Source organism: Ochlerotatus camptorhynchus, unplaced genomic scaffold (assembly GCF_037179485.1).
Source record: "Ochlerotatus camptorhynchus isolate MF236.1 unplaced genomic scaffold, CSIRO-AGI_Acam_v1.1 ptg000001l, whole genome shotgun sequence".
NCBI lineage: Eukaryota > Metazoa > Arthropoda > Insecta > Diptera > Culicidae > Ochlerotatus > Ochlerotatus camptorhynchus.
Genome location: NW_027040493.1, coordinates 450894 through 465177, shown reverse-complemented (window position 1 = coordinate 465177; position 14284 = coordinate 450894). Strand labels below are relative to the sequence as shown.

The 14284-nt window shown below is 37.6% G+C and overlaps 1 protein-coding gene across 1 annotated transcript in view; it reads right to left on the bottom strand.

Annotated features, from left to right (window-relative positions):
* Window positions 1-11309, bottom strand: part of LOC135708724 (zwei Ig domain protein zig-8-like) — a 176037-nt gene extending 164728 nt beyond the window's left edge. Inside the window, exons 1-2 of the mRNA XM_065231180.1 lie at window positions 11034-11309; window positions 10257-10483 (exon numbers count right to left, since the gene is read on the bottom strand). The gene's annotated coding sequence lies outside the window, so the exon portion shown is untranslated. The remainder of the gene's footprint in view (window positions 1-10256; window positions 10484-11033) is intronic.
* Between the last annotated feature and the right edge of the window lie 2975 nt (window positions 11310-14284).

The following is a 14284-nucleotide window of genomic DNA, read 5'->3' as shown; positions in this document are numbered from 1 at the left end:
GTGTGCCTCATAGCCTAGTCAGCAAAGGCACGGTATTACCAAGCCGGAGGCGGCGGGTTCGATTCCCGGTCCGGTCGAGGGAATCTTTCGGGTTGGAAATTTTCTCGACTTCCCTGGGCATAGAGTATCATTGTGCTTGCCTTGCCACACAATATACAAATGCATGCATTGGTAATAGGCATCGAAAGCTCTCAATTGATAACTGTGGAAGTGCATTTAGAACACTAAGTTGAGAGCACGCAATAAGCTAATATGCGCTAAGCAATAAGCTTAAAAATGCGAAAAAGAAGAAAGAAGACCTTCCTAAAAGTTGTCCTAGCTCGCTTTCTACTCTCTATATGCAATTTTCACACTGCCGTACTCTAAATGGAACTATCAATTCTATACTTTCATCTCCTCATCTATCGTATAGAAATTACCACTTTAGTCTGTTATTAGAAATTAGCATCTTCAACAATCTATAGTCTTGTTTGTCACGAAAACCTGAGCAAATACCTTGCCAGATCATATGCTTTCTTGCAAATTTATCGGCCATCACCTCGACCAGTGGCTGCCCATAATTCATCTTCACGTACGTTTCGTCGTGCATGAGAATGCATCTTTCGTACTACGAAATCCTTCTCGCAGACGAATCCTTCTGACGGTGCTTTGGCTGGCATTAAATTGCTTGATTTTATCATAATCCGACAGCCCTGGGTTTGCCCTAACCGTTCTCAACACCTTCAAATGTAGCTTCCGATCATTAATTCCACTACGATGCTTGCTATGATCCTGCCGTTGGGTGACTTCGCGATTTTTAAACCTAATCAAGTCAGATTTTCCAAGTGGGTATCCAAAATTAATTTTTGGTTCGCGGCTTCCATCAAGTATAACTTCTTTTAAAATTTATTAGTTTTTGTCTGTCTTGTCCCACCGTTTCGATGAGTCTCATCGTCGCCCACTGGTCACCATAGCCGGTCAATCTCCCGACGAAGCTGGAACCGCACTGCCGTTCATACTGGCGACAATGCTCTGATGAGACAACAAAACCCTACCCCTAGCTCCCCTGATCATATCCTTCAACAATGTACCCCTCTTACCTCGAGTAAGCCGCAAGAATTCGGCCCAACTCCGACTAGACATAGATATAAGTGAATTTTGTTAAAAACAACGAACAATGTATTATTGGCTCCGTAAAGCTAACGCGATTTAGCCTTCCAAATAAAAGAACTAGATAAAAAAACTTCTTTAAAAAAAATGAATCGTGACGAACTTTTCAGCACTGAAAGAGGAAACATTTCAAAACAAAGTGCTGTCAAAACATTGGAGCACTGCAGTAAAATAAACAGATATTAATTGGCTCAAGATTCATTTTTATCTAGTTCGTCCATTTGTAAAGCTCAATCGCGTTAGCTTTACGGAGCCGATAATTCATTGTACTTTGTTTGAAACTAAATTCATTTAATTCTATGTCTAGTAGTAGTTGGACCGAATACTCGCGGCTAACCCGAGGTTAGAGGGGTACATTGTCGAAGGATAGGAAAAGGGGAGGAGCTTGGGGGTAGGGTTTCGTTGTCTCATCAGAGCGATGTCGCCAGTATGAACGGTAGTGTGGTTCTAGATTTGTCTGGAGTTCGACCGGCTATGGTGACCAGTGGGCGACGATGAGACTCATCGAGACGGGGGACAAGACAAACACAAGCTAATAAAGAGAGACAAAAGACGAACGAATTAAATTCTTATACTAGACATTTACAGAAACACATAAATCGACTGCATAAAGCAAAGATTGAGGGTACCCAACACGTCTCTTATAGGGATATAAGGTTGTCTTCCTTGGGCCTCGAGGGTATTCAAAAGTCGCTCTCTGGAGGCGCTATTATCCGTACATTGCCAAACTGCGTGATCGATGTCATCGTAACCGTTTCCACACCGACAGATGTTGCTGTCCACGAGGTTTATTCTATTGAGATGCGCATCTAGCTAGTACTAGAGCTTAAAGACTTCAAGAGGCGGGCGCATCGTTATTTTTGGCAGATTTATATTTTAAGGGTGCAGGTATTGGGTGCGACTACTTAGCTCAAATTGTAGGAACACAGCACTGTTTATAATATTTGACCGGTCTTTGCATGGCGAATGAGAACGACTCAAATTTGAGTTTAGTTCACTAATAATCGCCAAAAGCGCAGAAACTCAGCGATGAGCCAACATTAGAGACATTTTCCCTATCTAAGTGTTTTGACATTGTTCCTGCCTTGGAATTCAGCCCAGTGGCAGGCGCGTAGGCAACATGTTACACAGTGACAGTGGGCCCAGCACAGCAAAATAAATTATTTGAGTCCGGGACATGCTGCCTACTATCAAACGCTGCTGTTGGTATAGGCCTTGTCACTGACCTGTTGGAAATTCAGTATTTTAAACAGGTTCTAACTTGCATGTTAGCATAACAGTTGACATCTTACAACTAAAAACTAAAACTAAATCTTATCTAAGAATAAATCGAACTAATCGTTACAATTGAGGATTGTAACGATTTTTGCCTGAAATTATTAATTATTTTGTCGGACATTTGTTCTAAAGTCTCAACATTCGAAATTCTATGTACCTCGGTAGTACTGTACCAGGGAGGCAACTTAAAATCATCTTCAGAACTTTGTTCTGAATCTTTTGAAGTGCTTTTTTCTTGGTAGTGCAACAACAAGACCATATTGCCACAGCGTTAAGCATGGCTGGTCTAAAAACTTGTTTAAATATTAGAAGTTTATTCGTAAGACAAAGTTTGGATTTCCTGTTTATAACAGGATACAATCATTTTATATATTTGTTACATTTGGATTGAATGCCCTCAATGTGATCTTTAAAAGTTAATTTTTGGTCAAGTACTAATCCAAAATATTTCACAGGAAATTGGAACTCCGTTCATAGTGACTATGTGACTAGTACTAGGTTTTAAAAAAGAAGCTCTAGGCTTATGTGGAAATATTATAAGTTGAGTTTTGGAAGCGTTGGGAGAAATCTTCCATTTTTGTAAATAAGAAGAGAAAATATCTTAACTTTTCTGCAGTCTGCTGCAAATAACACGAAGACTTCTTCCTTTAGCGGAAATGCCTGTGTCATCAGCGAACAAAGATTTGTGGCAACCCTGAGGCAAATCAGGGAGGTCCGAAGTGAAAATGTTATACAATATAGGCCCAAGAATGCTACCCTGAGGAACTCCAGCTCTAACAGGTAGTCGTTTATATTTGATATTTTGATAATTTACCTGCAAATCTCTGTCAGTTAAATAATTTTGAAATAATTTCATAAAATAAAGTGCAATTTAGCAATCAAACACTTTCGAATTCTTTTTGCATGTCTAGAAGAGCAACTCCAGTTGAGCAGCCTTCAGATTTGTTTGAACGAATTAAATTGGTAGCTCTTAAGAGTTGATGGGTAGTTGAATGCCCATGGCGAGATCCAAACTGCTCATATGCAAAAAAAGGAGTTCGTATTGATGTGAAGCATCATTCTATTTAAAATTATCTTTTCAAAAAGTTTACTTATTGAACAAAGCACACTTATTGGACGGTAGCTAGAAACTTCAGCTGGATTTTTATCCGGCTTCGAAATTGGAAATTTTTTTTGCATTTTTGCATTTATCGGGAAAGTATGACTAATGGAAACATCTGTTCAATAATTTAATCAAGAAAGACAAGGTACACTCTGGAAGTTTTTTGATGCGGATATAGAAAATTCTATCATCACCTGGAGCTTTCATATTATTCATATTCCCGAGTGAAAATATTAAGCTAATCCCGAGCAACCTGATTTTCAATAGGGCTAGTAAGACCCAAACTGAAATTATGGGAACTCTCGAATTGCTTAGCAAGTTTATGAGCTTGTTCCGAATTTGTGATCAAAGTTTTACCACCTTCTTTAAGCGCTGGAATATGCTTTTGAGGTTTTTTTTTCAAAATTTTTGTGAGTTTCCAAAAGGATTTGGAACTTGGATCTTATTTAGAAACATTATTTTGAAAGTTTTGTTCCTCGCTTTTTAACTTGAATTTGCAAATCCCACCAGATAACTTTCATGGCCGGATCACGTGTTCTTTGATATTGTCTCCTGCGGACATTTTTAAGACGGATCAAGAGTTGAAGATTGTCGTCTATTATTATTGAATCGAATTTAACCTCGCATTTTTGGTACTGAGGCAGCTCTTGCTTCAACTATAGAAAGTAGTCAGAGATTCAAGAGCATAATTACTTTCATCTTTGGTTTGGAATGTTTGGGTCAAATCTATATTCCATAAATGTTCGATATTGCTCCCAATCAGCTGGAAGGTGATCAGAACCGAAGTCAGAATTGGTAACCAATTGGCTACAAAGTTGACATTAATCAGTTAAGACCAAATCAATAGTTGAAGGATTTCTTTCTGAAGAAAAGCATGTTTGGATATTGAATAGTGAAATAAACTGCAGAGCAATCATCAAACAGAACATTACCATAGGAATTGATTTGAGCATTATTCTATGAGCGGTGTTTTGCATTAAAATCACCAATTATGAAGAATTTAAACCTGTGACGCGTAAGTTTCTGAAGGTCACCCTTGAGAAAAATTTGTTGCTGGCAAATAGGCAGCTATAAACGTAAGTTGTCAAAATTTTGTTTTGACAAAAACTCCCAAATTTTTAAAAACTTTGGTATCAAATGAAAAAAGAATTTTATGTTTGATTCGTCTGTGAACAATGATGGCAACGCCACCACAAGCTCCATCAAGGCAATCATTTCTATAAATGAAATAATTTGCGTTTCTCTTAACCTTATGGTCAGGTTAAAGGAACGTTTCAGTTATAACGGCAATATGCACGTTTTGAACTCTCAAAAAGTTAAATAGCTCATTTTCATTATCTTTTAGAGATTGAGTATTCCAATTTAAAATATTTAAAGATTTAAAATCCAGAAAATTTGATTTACTCGATCACGTTTATGTGTACTAAATCATGAATTCGAAAGAACTAGTAGTTCAGCTTATCGTGATTGTTTGTTCACGAATATTGGATCGGTTATTTTTGCGTGTATGGGCGAAACGTGCATTGTTTGGTTGCTCCAGCCAAGTCTTCCGTCGCTTTCAGTTTCCTTCCACTTTCATGCTGTACAACCCAATCAAAACGTTAATGTTGACGTTTTACAGTCCATGAGTTGCCGAGAACAGGTTCACGATATTCAGCACAACTCATGAGCTTTAATCACGCTTACATGAACAAGATCATGATTTTCAGAACAGAGTAGGTACACGTTTCTATGACTTTTGTTGCCTTTGCTGGTGCCCGGTGCAACGTCACGATTTTCGGAACAAGTCAATTTTTCCTTTACGAAAGTACTCCACGAATAAAATTCATGAAATCGTGAAAGTTGTTCCGCAAAACAAACGTAACGCCTGCGATAGCCGTTACGTTTGTTTAGCGGAACAACTTTCACGATTTCATGAATTTTATTCGTGGAGTACTATCTTAAATTTCGGAAAGAATTTTTCCCGTGTAGCTACAACCGGATGGCGGTTGTTTTGCAATAATATGATGCTCCTCTCGAATACAAAATGAACATTGATACAGAAGCGAGTTGACCTCAGTTGAAATACGTAGAATGATTGTCATCCCACATGGAAATACGTGTGTTATATCGCAAATCATCCAAAATGATGATGTAAAGAATTCCATCGAATAAAATTTGCTTATCTGAGCTGACAAACGAGGTGGAAACATAGTCATCGCTATCATAGATGGATGAATATTGAATATTGATAAAGCATGAAAACCGATGATTGTTTATTTAGTGGTGGTGGAAATTTCTCCTACCAACAAACAATTTTTGTATCCATAATGGAATGGTTGCTCATGGCTATTCAGTACGGAAATGAAAACAATCAAATTATAAATCTAATTTAAGGCATTTTCAAGACATCATACTCTTCAATTGATGTCCTCTGTTTGACCTCAAATTTTCAAATAAATATCATCTTTTATGTGCATTCTTCTTCTTCTTCTTCTTCTTCTTCTTCTTCTTCTTCTTCTTCTTCCTCGCGTTTCAAGCTTATTGCGTATGACATATTAGCTTATTGCGTGCTCTCAACTAAGTGTTCTAGATGCACTTCAACAGTTATCAATTGAGAGCTTTCGATGTCTGTACCATTTTTGCATTAGTATAATTGTGTGGCAAGTACAATCGTACTCTATACCCAGGGAATTCGAGAAATTTTCCAACCCAAAAAATTCCTAGACCGGACCGGGAATTAAGCCCAGCCACCTCCAGCATGGTTTTGCTTTGTAGCTGTGCCTTTACCGACTGAGCAAAGAGAGGTCCCTTTATGTGCATGACAGTCATATTGTTGCTCGTCAGTTGATGACGAATTCAACTATAAGGCAATCATCCACAATTCAAAAACATATTGTTAAAGAGCTCGAGCAATGCAATAATCATTCGAAGTATTGCGGTTGTTTTTGTTCAGTATATCTCCGTACATATTTTGTCTCAAATCGAGGTAAGACATTCCATAAACTCCACCAGACTAGTGCATGTTGGTCTTCATCAAGGCGGTCCGTCTACAATCATCACATGTCAAACTGCCTTTAGGTTCAATTGGCTAAACTTGGGGAGTGCGTTCCTTTTCATCCATTTCTATCGCTGGTAGGTCACATTTTTGTGGTGCATTACTGTTATAAGAGTTACCACCGAGCCTTAGTTTGAATAACTTCAAACTAGGGGAACACGATTTTTCAGTAATCAAGGGAACGCATTCTGGTCCTTGCCACTTATTATGACTTGTTAAAAGTTATAAGACTCGGGTAGTGACCACCCCCGTTATAAATTATTTTGTATATTTGAAATCAAAATTATTGCTTATGTTCATAGAGTATTTTTCTTATATATTTATTAAGGAAACTTTCAGCCCTTAGCTGGTTCGTCTCCGGCATAGAGTATATATATGATCCTTTTCCCATTGTCCTTCTCCTTTTTTTCAGAAGCAAGTAATGGTGCTATAGCCATAAGTCCCCCAAGTAACCAAAAGTTCTGATTAAAGGCTATTTGTGGCTTAAGCAGCTTGGTGGTCTATATAATTCTAAGCAGCCTCATTTTTAAGTCGTTTATAACGAACTTGAAAGTTCAGGTACCATAATAGAAGAGCATTTTAGTAAGGTATAAAGTACAGTCTTTTTGGAAGTTATTTATAAAGGCAGGGATGAAAGTATATTGATTTATAAGCATAAGTCATAGATGGTATTAAGGGTGGTTGAAGAACTAAACCCAGTCCTTCTGCGTGAGAGCCCCAGCACGAACCGCTACGTCATCTGAGATTTAAGAAAGTGAGCTGTTGTCCTCCTACTTTTGGAGTTTCCAGTCCCAACTGACTGACTTGAATACGAAATACAATACCTTGATAAATTAAAATTTGGTGTTTGCCCTCATTTTATTGCAACACACTTGTGGCGTAGAGGTCACATATCGAATACAAGGGTTTGAATCCAGGAAATTGCTTTTGATTTTTTTTTATGTTTGGATAGAAAATGTATGCACTGCATAAATATAAGAATTATGATTTATTTGTGCCACTGATCATTTCATATTTACGTACATTAAATTTTGTTACTAATAAAGACTTGTGTGAATTGAATCTTGTGGGTTATGACGTAACTTTCAAGTTGTTAAGAAGTTCCGCAGGGAACTTTTAAGATACTTTAAAGTTGCTTAAACGATCTGCTGGGAATTTGTTTGAAACTTTGTCGTGACCATGTTTTCAGCCTTGCCTGAAGTTCCTAAGAAGTGCTTAGGGATGCTATTTGGAACTTTTTTTGAACTTCAAGTTACTAGGAAACATTTGTAGCCTGAAGTTCCTCGTGTGCATTCTATAGCTTCTAAAGTAGCCAAAAAGTTGTGTTAGAACTTTATATGCACTTTATGGAACTTAAAAGTGGGTTTTATCGTTGAATGCGGAACATTCGGTTACTTGGGAAGAAAGTTCTGTAGGAACTTTATTTGAACTTTATGGAACTTGAAAGTTCTGTCGAAACTTTATTTAAACTGTTTGGAACTTGAAAGTTCCGTCAGAACTTTATTCAAAATTGAAGGTTCTGTCGGAACTTTATTTGAATAGAATGCTAAAATTTAGTCTACTTGGTGAATTAATGCTCATGTCCCAACCGTCAGAGAAAAGTGGAGCATATATAGCTTAGATGCTTCCTTTATAGCTTAGATGCTTCCACGACCAACCAAAAACGGAAAGTACGGTACGATATGTCCACATTTCATCCATACAATTTGCATTCTGAAGCATCTTGTTTAAATATTCGGTCCGATATTTTTGGAATCATCTTGCCCCTTAAATTCTGCACAGTAGGCCTATTTGGTATGTATGACGCATTTTCAATGTGCAACATTATACTGGACCACATTTATATGGGGAAATTTTTATCATTTTTTTTCAACGGGTCAACCCCTTAGATTTGTGCCATTAGGTGAAAAAACCACTCTCTAAAAATTTCAGCACATTCGGATGTAAATGTATAGAAGAATAACAAGCCTTCAATCTTTCGGGCATATAACTGGTTCAGCATACTCGATTAAGGTCAGAATGTCAGCACTTGTAGCTCTAACTATAAAGGGCCACCCACATTAGATCCGTTTGCGTTGCGTTGACGTAAATTTGACAGTTATACAATAGATGTAGCTGTCACTTTGCCGCAACGCGTCCGATCCGGATCTAATGTGCGTGGGCCTTAAGAAACAACTTTGCTGAAGACAGCATCATGATTCAAGTTAGTATTATGGAGATATTAATTAATTATGTGCATTCTGCTCGTATATTGCAACAAAATACAGGCAGCTTTATGCAACGTATCTACTAGATTACAACTAAAAATAAAAGTTCATATTTTCCACAGGCCAACATCCAGGCTCGTGTCTTTTGGTGCGATAACTAAAAGCTCTAGCTCATCTTAGAATCAAATGAGCAGAAACTTTCGGATAGTGGTTTTCTCACCTAAGGGAACAAATCTAGGGGTTGGCCCGTGGAAAATTCGAACATTTATTTTTGTGGGCCAGTCTAGTGAAGCATATACTAAATAGACAAGAAAAATGATGGAGGAACATCCATCATTTTCCAGGATGCTTTCAAGAACTGGCTGTGGTGGTGTTAGATTCGATTAGGTTAGATTTGATATGAGATATCAACCATATTGATCGAATAAGCCATCTCAAAGAACGCTTGCCTAGATTGGTACGCCTCCACAGACGCACATACAGACATCACCAAATGTCGTCTGGCCGGGCTGATGTCGTAATCAAACTGTCGAGTTAGAGCGAATAAAGACCAATCGATTGGGAATGTTTTATACAGGTGAAATAGTTTGTGTGACTGGCTATTGGTCACAGATGGAAAAACGTGTTGAATCCATTTTTAAAACCATTCGTTACACAATTGGGTAACTCTGCCTGAACAGAAATACGCATAATATTCAATAAATGAAAGCGTAATTACAATTCAAACAAACACTGTCACCAATTATTCCGACCAAAATTCACAACACACAATGGACCTAGCCAAAAATGGTTAGTTTTAGGTTAATGGAGTCATCATCGCGACAAAGTTTACACATTTAAAGCCATTCTTATGATGCGAGTGAAATTAGTATGGTTCTTATTGTTAGGGTGTGTTGATATTCAGAACTCACTAATTCTTATTTTACGCATATGTTACCAACTAGAATACTCCATTATCCTAAAACTAATGGCTTACGCGTAAACAGTTTTGTCTTCCTACATACGGCTTTGGGACTACTGTGCATTGTGCTCTTTGGAAATGTTGGTGATGTTTGAAATTGAATTGAAATGATTTTTGTAATTTATGCATCATTTTGAAAACATTCTGGATTTTAAACACGGCTGTTCATAATCCACGCAGACATTTTAAGGTTTGGTGATTGTCTACGCTCCATTCATATTTTCATAAATGTGTACGATTGAATACGCAGGGGTAGGAAAGGGGGGGGGGGTCTAGAACCTCTCAAAAAATGATCTACGTAGCCCTACAAACCTGCGACTAGACCGAAAATCAAACTCGTCACCATCATAAGCACGGCATGTCGTGCTTAAAGTTTAAGCTGTAAAGTGGACTATTTCGTAAACTATTTACATTTGATTGACAAAAGTTAAAAATCAGTGCTAATATAGTCTCCGTCATTTAAACGTATTTGTCGTAAATGAATTGAAAATCTAATAAACATCATTGAAATTGTGTACTCACAACAAACATAAATCCGATGAGCCATAAATCCAATATCCATAGATCACTGCTTCTCAATAATAAATCCTAATAATTTCACAACTCATGCAGCGACGTTTTTAGTGGCATCCGATAATCTCTCTAAAAAATGTAAAACACCAACAAGCAATGGAACTGGATGTTGCACCAATGTTTCGCTGTTCTCCTCTCTTTGAATGCACGATGAACATTGTACTGCTATATCACCACTGAAATACACAACCGAATTCAAACTACAATATTCAATTATTTATTCACATCATATCGCAGCCACCAATCACGTCCCCTTGTGGGATCTCATTTTCGATGCCCGACCCAACTTTCTAAAAACTGGCTCTTGATGCACTATCACTTGTCAGCACCTCTCCCGGTGCTAATTGATATTTAATCTAGTGTCGATAAATAATCAATTTAACCTGGTGGTGGTACTTCTGACCCATAACTTGTTCGCACTATGCCGGGTAGTGCGCCAACGAAAATCTGTGAATTGCACAATGCACATTATCGAATGGTTTCACTACGTTGTGTTTCTGCTTCTTCAATACCTGCTCCAATTAAATCCAACGGGCACTTCACATCTTCGATCGAGAGCATGGATTTTCCTATTCTTCATTTAATTGATTTCTCAGAATTACAAATGCAATTGCGTCAAAATCCACCACTCTCCACAATTTGCATTTACGCGGTTTCTTCATCTGGCAATCGGCAAACCCTTTCACTAAATCAACTTCCAAGCAAACACTGAAAAGTAACTCTTACACTAAAGAAACGCCCCGAGCACAAAACTGGTTTTATCGCCTTCGGGGCTTAATGGATCACCGGCAGCAATTTCGCATAAATCCTAATATGCGCGGACATGAATTATTCCCCGTGCCGACCGGAACACCCGGTTGAATCCTTTTTCCCGCTTTTCATCGATTTCGCACTTTCTGCCAATAATCACAACACTGTCGATTTCCGCGCTAGAAAATCACGTTCCGAATTGACTCTGGCCCAACTGTGTGGACGATTTCCGCTAAACCTGCCGTCGCAGCGACCGTCAATGTCCAACTGAACGGTGGTGCGTGTTTCATGCAGAACCAGCAGCATCTTCATAGCATCCTGGGTGGTCGTTCTGTGATGCTGGCTACTCCAGCACCGACCCTAGCGCAGTGTGCAGGCAATTTCCATCGGAACAGGAGAGAGTTTTTCCTGCCTGAGAGTGAGTGGCTGGCTCCAGAAAGAACGGAGAGTCAGCTGATGGTTGCTCAGTGGTTGTCTCACCGTGAGTTTCGCATATTCTGTGGTGCACGTTCACATCGCTTGTAAACACGTGGTAGGTGGGTTGATGCAGTTGAAAGCGAGCACAGTTGATGAAATATTTCACAATCCATTCATTATTCTCACGAAAGAGAGTTCATACATGCTCATTGGTATAAGTGCTGATTGCCAACTGCTGATAGCAGTGCTGAGATTTGTCATTGTCATTGACAGACTTTCGCGCGATATTGACAAAATTGTTCGTCACATAGTCACTGACAGACTTGATCCTCAAAAAAACCTGCGTCAAAATCTCATTCATTTTTTCGTCAATGACAAAGATTCACCTGGTAACAGAAAGTGTAATTTAGTACATTCTGTGTCGCATTATTGTTATCCAAGTAGCTCAGGACGTAGATACTTGTTCACTAAAATGGATCCATGTAATTGTTTTGCTCAAGTTATTTAATTTCGTTACACATTTAGCTAATAAACAAATCTGCACATGTTCGTCACTGACACCATTGTCATTGACAATTGACATGGTTTGCCTTGACTATGACTCTTAGCTTAAATGAGTGACCAAAGCAGAATTGTCAATATCACCGTGTACTGTCGAGATTTTGCAGCACTGGCTGATAGATCTACACTGATATCGTTAATCAGCACCGGTTGTGGTGACAGATTTTCTAATGCTGAAAAGCATGAGCTGTTGGTTGACTTCTAGTTAATCCTATCTGTTTGAAGAATCGAAAATCATGCATAGTTTCCATTATGTTTGGATCCAGTTGATTTCGATTTGAAACTGCCATAACTCACCCAGGCTTCGATAAGCTCAGTAAAACCAAGTATAGAGTTGCAGAACATGCAATTGTAAAACAAGCAGAGGGTGTACCTAATAAGGTACAAAATATACGTTTAGAATAAGGGACATTAGTTATAAAAACTCAACCTCATGTTTTAACAAAATACTTATTGTAACTGTAAACATGTTTTCTTGAAAACGATACCGAAAGGCAAGACCATGTGTGGAGATCCCAGTAGAAGAGAATTATAAACCAATAGAAAGTTTGACTTTTAATAAAAGAATATCAGAACATCTCAATTTGTAATTGTTTTGATCGAAATAAGAGTTAACATATCAAAAACAATAACTGAAAAGCTATGACACTATAACTGAATAAAGGCAAAATAAGTTGTTGTAATATCCAACCAACAGCAAAGTTTTTTGAGTTGCTGAAGAATAAATCAATTGCAAAATGAGATATTTCAGAAAAATTAAGATTTAAACATCAATTATGGCTTCAACGAGTCTCAAACCCAGGCCAACTGTTGCAATTGCTGACTACTCAACTTTCCAACATGTTGAATGTGAGAGAAAAAGGGGCTGATAGTGAATTATTTAAGGGGTAGTTTACCGGACCGAAAATAAAAAAAATAAAAAATTCTGTGCGATTTTATTTTTTTTTTTTTAATATTGGAAGAAATTATCAAAAATCCAAGAAAATCAGTTTCTTCCTTAGATTTTTGTAAAAAATTACATGTAAAAATATTTTTTCTCATCATGAAAGAAATTGAACTCTCAGAATGTGGTTTTTAGAGTCTAGATTTGTGGTTATTTGAGTCCAACTTTATGCCATAATGACTCATAAAAAATGATTTGATTATTTTTTTCAATATTTTTAGAAAAATCAAAACGTATATTTTTTTGGAGCGGTGAACTTTTTCTTAAGGGGAAGTTTACCGTCCCGAAAATAATTTGTTTTTTTTTCGGAACGATTTAATTTTTAAAAAATGGGAAAGTATGTCAAAAATCCAAGAAAATCGGTTTTTTTCTAAGATTCCTGGAAAAAGTTACATGTTAACCTATTTTTTTTATCTCATCATGAAAATAAATTAGACCGTCAGCAAAACTGAAAAATCGATGTTTTGTGGTTTTTTGAGTCCAAATTTATGGCATGATGTCTTATAAAAATGTTTTTGCACGTGAATTTTCTTTCAAAAATAAAAAAAAGATGTGATTTTTTTTAGATTTTTTAATTCTTTTTCAAATATTTTTAGAAAAATCAAAACGTAATATTATTATTACATTTATTAATTATTACATTTGAAAAACGCATAAGCACTCAGCTCAGCTTCGAACCTCTTCGGATACGGTGGTGTTTGTTTCTGTTTTGTGCGTGCGTTCGCTGATTTTGCCAGATAAGCGCTGGCACTCTGCCTCCCGGACGGTTATACGTGTGTGATTGGTGGTTTTCTCGCTTTCCGAGAAGTTTTGGAATCGAAAAAGAAAACGTGATGCAACATGTTTGCAGGCATCAGAAGAGATGTCGCTATCTGCGTTGTTTGTTTTTTCTTCGCTTGTGCTCCCGGTACAGAAATTTTTGGCGTCGCGAGTCATAGTTTTTGATTCAGTTGTTTACGCGTTGTATGATTTTGTAAGCGGTCGCTTCGTGTTCGCGTCATGGAGCAATCGACTACATTCGACCAGAGGATTGATCCCCGTAGGGCGGGTTTATGATCGAAGCTACTACACCAAGCGTGACATAGCTGCTTGCAAGGGATTCAGTTGGACTGATTTGGTGAGATTGTTCCTTTTATCTACTTTAGTCTATTTAAACTTAATTTCTATGAATGCGTATCGTTTGGAATCATTTGATTCGGATGAGACTCTTAACTTTTATTTTTTTACATTGTGTTTCAATCGGTATTCTTAAGAACTTTACAAAATAAGGTCCCAATATCTACACACTACGAAAAAGACATGTACA